Genomic DNA, 7,309 nt, shown 5'->3' on the forward strand with positions numbered 1-7,309 from the left:
TTTAACGGTTTCTAAGTTATACTGTGAGCCAAAGCGTTGGTTCGATTTTTTGTCATTGAGAATCGAAATTGAACCGTAGAAACTTTAAACTGAATCGTTACTAATGGTTTTGGTTTCACACATTAAGCTTCAATAATAAGTTTACCGTCCAGCCCGGTTTTATATGGCCAATTTTCTGTATAAACCATATACCAAACTGTTTGCTATGGTTTAAACATTCGAAAACTGGCTGACCAAAAGTGATGATTGGTTCAAATGTTTTCAAGGTTTATTTGAAACCTTGAAGATTCACAATTGCTACATGATTACTATGATTTTTATTCCCCGCGCACGAGTACTTGTCTAGTATAATACATCCACAAAATAGTTACTTTGTGATTTATCTTTTACATTTGAATAATTAGTTACAACAAAATGACATTGTTCAATTATAATAACCATACAAGGACATGGAATATAGTTCCATTCCATAGTGATAGTGGATGTCCTAATCATTCCTTGATCCTTTTGAGCATTGATACATACTATTCACAATGTTTAACTCTTTCCTTGGCCTTTTAACAATCTTCCAAAAAGTTTATCCTCACTTAATATACGATCGTGTTCTCAATCTATCATTGTTTTCTTTCAATATTTGATGTGAGAAAAAGGTTTGGACAGGTCACAACTTATTACTTAATAATACAAAAATCCATGTTGCTTCTTAACCACCTAACACATATATGTGGTCATTTTGAATTGTAAATTTCAGTCACACAAATTCAATCATTTCTTATCACTGATCGTGTCAAAACGATTAGCATTTTCCACCAAATAAATTAAACAATAAACTTTTTGCTCATTAACAGATATTTACAGAATGCCTCTGTGTATGGCAATGAGCCAACAATGTCTTAACTTCTTGTTCTTTCTTGATACCACATCATAGAAGACGAGGCCGGAGAAGGACCCATTACGCTTAAAGGTAGGCCCAACTTGACTTTTATATGTAACAAGTGGAATTTAATTGTGTGTTGCGAAGGGGAGGACCATTTAACTGAAATTTGAATTTGTGCAAAAACAAATATTAACTTCTGAGCTACAATAACACATTGTGAAAATGAATGGTAAAGAACACCAATTTAAATTTTAAAGATAAAAGAAATAAAACTCTACTCTATTTAACCTGGATATATCGGTTTAAATAAAATTCATATTGAAACGAAGACAAAATATGCATGTCGTAATAATATATTCGGAATTTATGAAACAATAAAAATATATCATATTTAATCTTGCTCGATTTTGAATAAGATTTATATTAACATGTTAACGAGAATAGGTATATTAGAATGACGTGTCACACCCTCAACTTACGGTGGAACATGCAGGAGCGTAACATTAATTGCTCAAAAGCTCAAAACACTATAAAAGTGATAATAGATATTTAAATTATTCAATCAAATCTGAAGTACACAACAAGAAACAAAAATAATATAACTTTTACAATATTCTTTTGAGTATATCCAAAGGGCAAACTAAAAATTTGATAAACTTGTAATCTTCACAATAGCACACCTGTAACATGCGTAAAAATAATATTTGTCAACAAAAATTGATGAGCAATACACAAGTTTGATATATATATATATATATATATATATATATATATATATATATATATATATATAATATGTGGTAAAAGCAATTCAAGCGTGGTTATAATAATTACAACATTAAATGTAAATGTAACAAATAATAAGTGGGGCTTCGTTCAAATTGGTATAAATCAAATGACTAGGATAATTGCAATAAATAAATATTTGTCAACCCGCTCAATTTAACGCAAAGCTAAACTACTGAGGTAATGTATGATCATATTAACTGAGGATGAGGATGAGGATGCAGATGAGGATAAGGATGAGCCCTAACCAACCTTAAAATTAATAAACACTTAAGCACCTATATTTAAATAATGCATAGCCTTGGAATAATGTGTGTATCATATGTACATGAGGTAATAATAAATAAATAATTACGTATATACTTAAGAAATGAACATTAATTAAGCAGGACACAAACATGTAAAACATATCATGTATCGGGACCCTAAAGCATGAATATACTAGGTAGTTACGTCTAACTACCTTGTAACTACTCAAACTTTTTATATTATTATTTTTATTAAAAATCCGACCCATTCGATGTTCGGGAAATTTTTACCACATTTATTGAATAGATTTACGATTATTATATTATTACTTAATTAATTATATAATATATCGTTATAACTTTCAATATATGACGATTTTAGCCCAAACTTGAACTTTGGTCCCTTTTTGTTTCCATCCTCTAACCCTAGGGACTAATATGCAAACTTATGTTATAACCCATTTATCAAATCTGGTAACCAAGGTTTAAAACGGATGACCCATATCCATATCGTTATACCCGATTATAATTAGCATGCTTGGACCTTAATCTTCGTAATCAATATAGAAATTGAATCAAGATTTATATTATACTTACTTATTTCATCCACACCGACATTCTAATTAAGATATATCAATCAATTTGATACTTTTTACCATCTTAACCTTGCCGACCCTAATATGGACATGTTAAACAAGCTAGAGGTGTTTATAATTCAATTAAATTCACAGTTAATACCCTCGAATCCTCCAACCACTGCCACCAAACACTCACCTCTGTCCACAGTCACCGCCGACCACCACCTTAACCACCACCTTTCTCCTCCGTCGCCAGCCACCCTATCCTCCGTCAACTACCACCACTGCCATCATCCATTCACCTCCGTCCACAGTCACCGCCGGCCACCACCACAGCCACCGCCATACATCACCCATCACCACCACGGTACGCCGCTGCACTACCACAGTTATTATTTTTTTTTCAGTACACCCGACTACGAGGTATGTTTTTATATTATTTTATTGAGTAAGGGAATTTTATCGGGTTGCGGGTACGGGTACAGTGGGGGAACTGTTTGGATCAGAATCTTCGTGGGGTTGCTGGGTTTGTCGGGTAGTGGTTTACTTTGTTATTTGGTTGTTGGGTTTGATGGGTATTTGAAACGTCATGCATTGATTGTCGGGTCTCGTTAAATGTAAACACTATGACGTGTCGGGTTTAAGTTCAAAATGGTAAAATCATTATTTTATTATTAATTTAGTGAATTACGGAAATAAAAATAAATATTTTTGAACTTGATTTGCGAATATGTTATATCCTAATCCCGACGCGTCACGTGAGTTTGTTTCAACCGACGTGTGATTGTTTGTTTGCACTTGAATCGAGTCAGTCTGTTTGTTCGCCTGGTTTGTTCGAGTCAGTTGGTTTGTTTTGTTTTGTTTGTTGTGTCGGTTTATTAATAGCGTCTGTTTGTAATTAGTCGAGTCGTGTCGATTGTGAATTTGTTAGTCGAGTCTCGGGAACACCTTGCTAGTTTGAACTTGGGTGTTTTGAATTGCAAATTGATTACCCGCCCGTACGCAATCTCCATTCGGGCGGGATAATCTGGTTTTTAGAAATACGCAAAGGGTGTCCCCGAATTTTTCGTTTTTATTTATTTTATTTTATTATTTTATTAATATTTTAGTATTATTTTATTATGTGGGACTACCGCGACCGAAATGCTATACGGTCATCGCCACAGTCAGTGTGGACATATCTAACTTAAATGTTTGATTTTTCATATATGTCTGATGCACCATAGTCTTCTCGCGCCACCGGGCGCAAGAGACAGAGACCGGAGGGTGCGAGCCGCCGTGGTACCGTCGCCACTGCTCGGGGTGAGGCCGAGCCGCATCGTTTTATTCAGCAGCACTCATCCCGAGTCATACATTATGATGGTCAGTAGGTACTGATTACCCCTGACATCGAGCCAGAGGAGATTATGGGCGATGGACGCCGCACGCAGCATCAGGTGCTCAGATTCAGCATCACGTCCGACGAGTACACGCGGTTTATGCACATTCGAGGTAAGCAGCTTCTATGTATGATGACATTCGATTGGGGTTTATTGGGTACCCTGGAGGCAAAGACCAGGCTCCGGGGGTTGATTTCGGATCGGTGGCTGAGAGTACTCGAGTGTGACTTGATATCTTACGTCGAGCTCACACGCGAGTTTTACTCGACGTTCACATTCATGGCCATCGATTTCGACGAGCCACATGCGGTGTCGTTCTCACTCGGACGACACTTGTATGAGATGTCGGTCCCAGATTTCGCTGTGGCGACTAGCTTCTACACGCGGGAGGATGTTCAGGCTCCCGCGTTTTTAGAGACCTTTTGCGATTATACGATGCATTCGCAGCGGGACCGGCAGTTTTGGCTCACTGAGGCTCAGCTAGCTCAGTTCTGGGGGTAGATTGCAGACGGGGCCCACTCGAGTTCTGTACTGACATCTTATATCAGGGACCCTGTCCACCGCTACTTACACCGCATAGTTGCTCACACTATCGCTGGCCATCATTCGAGTCGCGATAAGTGTAGCAACTTTGATTTGTTGTGCCTCTTATCTATCATCACTGGCAGGGAGGCCAATATTGCGATGCTGCTCCTTACATCTTTTGGTAGAGGTCGGAGTCTACAGGGGGCGACGGCCCAGTTAGCATTGGGGTCGTACATTGCCAGGATTGCACAGAGCCTGGGAGTTTTTGACAGATATCCGGTCGGGTTCTTCACCCTGTGACTGGTTACGGAGGCGTTTGGGTTGGCGGATGCCCGGAGGGCCGGGATTTGTGAGTTACATGATCGACCGAGACTCATCCCGTTCCGAGAGGGCCCGCAGGTGTCACACCCTCAAAATCCACTAACGGAGTTTTACCGTCAGAGGGTGTGAACTAACAGGATCGGAATCATCAGTTATAATCAAACCATAAAAACGTTTAAATGAAAATAATTGCGGAAGCGTAAAACCATAGAAACAATGTTACGTCACGCAGGACGATTTAAAACCAATGATAACAGTTAAAAGTAAGTTTGCATAGTTAAAAGTTTTTCAAGCTATGCATGTTCCTAAACCGCGCGTCCGCCTCGGCTACCTGAGAATAACATACTAAAAGTGTCAACACAAGGTTGGTGAGTTCACAAGTTTAAATAAAAATAAAGCGATAAGCGATTAGCGTTTGCGTTCAGCGTGTTGCGTTAAGCGTTTTGCATTACAGCGTTTTGCGATACAGCATTTTGCGTTACAGCGTTTTGCGTTACCAGATAGTGTTATGTCAATTATATATCGATAGGTAGCTAGTCTATACAACAAGTATTACTAAGTGTTTGACACCGAAGCTGACTCGTTTATTAAGTGCCTTGTCACCAGGTCCTCCAGACCATGGTACGTGTTAGCCAAAATTACACCCGCTCGACCTCCAGTCGAGTTTAGCGTTGGGTGGGGTTTGTCAAACCCAGTAGTACTACTCAACAGTGACTCGCTATTCAAAATATTCACCGGTTCGATGTGTAGGACTTCAAATGTTTCGTTTGCCACTTAGCCTTTACAAGTGATATATAATTTATAACAAAATCTTAAATGCGTTGTGGAGTATGTTATCTCCCCCAAGTGAAAAGCGTTTGAAAACAGTTTAAAGAGGGGAAAGTGAAAGTCACTGTTTGCGAAGAATTTCCCAAATTAAATCACCAAGATGCGCGTCACAGAAAAACTCTCTCTAGCGTTCTAAAACAACAAAGAGATTTTTCTAAGTGTCGGAATATTATCGAGTCTCTAGACCCGGCACATAATACCTATGCACATAACATGTTTCGTGTTTCGTTTGTGAATCGTGTGTGACTTTAACAAGTGTTTTTGTGACACATTACATGTGTAAGCAATCATATACGTGTCATGTATTCATAAAGTACATCACTATCAATTATTCCCCGTAAGGGCATTTTGGTCAACCAATAACAATTAACTAGCCATTATTCCCCATGAGGGCAATTTGGTCAAATCATGGCAATCGATTAGCAATTATTCCCCGCAAGGGTATTTTGGTCAAAACATAACAATTATATAGCAAGTATCATGTTTCATGCATTTTTACACAACTCAGCAGCTAGTTTCACCGAGACAGAAATCCTATTAGAAAGATTTTACTATTTCACTGATCATAGTATCTCAATTAATTTACCAAAAATCATCACAAAAGCACATATGTCTTAGGTTTCCAGAACATATTTAATTATATTTTTATTCCACATAGTTTTCTCACAATCATCAAATCATTACAGCAAACTCATAACAGTCAAATTCATGCGCAACAGAATGTTATTTGTAATTCCCGTTAAACGAAAAATCCAATAAATGCAAGACCACTTGGGTAAGGTTCCTAACTCAATAAGTCAACTTCCAGAAGTGGAACCAACCCAATTGGTCTCGTAGTTCATGAGATATAACATTTACAAAACAACCTAACAGCAGGTCTAACAGCTCAGCTTTGCACAACGTTTTTGTAAAATCATAAAAGTTAACTTCTACTTGTCCAAAAATTACAAGTTTATACTTTATAGAAACTAGACTCAACCTAGTTTACTTTAGTACCAATAATCTCAACCAATTTTCACGTTTACACTTCGTTACAGTCACTTAAACATCATATACCCATTCTGTCCAGAAACTGTTTGCATCCAAACTCAATATATTAACAACCTGTGAACTATCATGCATTCATATAACACTCTAGACTCCATAAACACCATTCATGCACATCAATTACCCATTACATACATGATTAGGGTTTTTGTTTGTAGTCAAACCATAGACACAACAATTAACATGCAACAACATTCAATCTAGTTATCAAATCATCATCAATCAACAACAAACATATTAACTTCATACATACATGAAAAATTGGCAGCTAGGGTTTTCAATTAACCCATTAAACATCAAAATCAAGTAACAAGGATGTATAGGATAATCAATTATACCTTCCTAGCACCTAGTTCTTCAATCAAAGGCTTGATTTCTTGGTGTTATGTGTGTGTATAGTGGACGGCAGCCAAGGGAGCAAAGAGGAAGGAGGCCGATCGGAAGTAGGGAGAAAGAAATAAGAGTTAGGGTTTAGTTGTTAATGATATATTTATAGAATACTAAGTTACACTCAAGTCCCTCCACTATCAATTGTTGTTTTTATAACTTAACTAACTAGTTTACATCTTGAGTTATTGTTCATAACCATGTTATCACGTAACACATAAGTCTAACACATAATTATCACATAATTACTGTTTTGACGTTTTTCGTTTATTCATCAATCGTTTGCGTCAACTCGTTTGCGTTTCGGTGCAAATCCCGAAAGACTACACATGT

This window comes from Bidens hawaiensis, unplaced genomic scaffold, assembly GCF_021521415.1.
Source record: "Bidens hawaiensis isolate Kalapana, Puna unplaced genomic scaffold, B.hawaiensis_p1.1 tig00027318_1, whole genome shotgun sequence".
NCBI lineage: Eukaryota > Viridiplantae > Streptophyta > Magnoliopsida > Asterales > Asteraceae > Bidens > Bidens hawaiensis.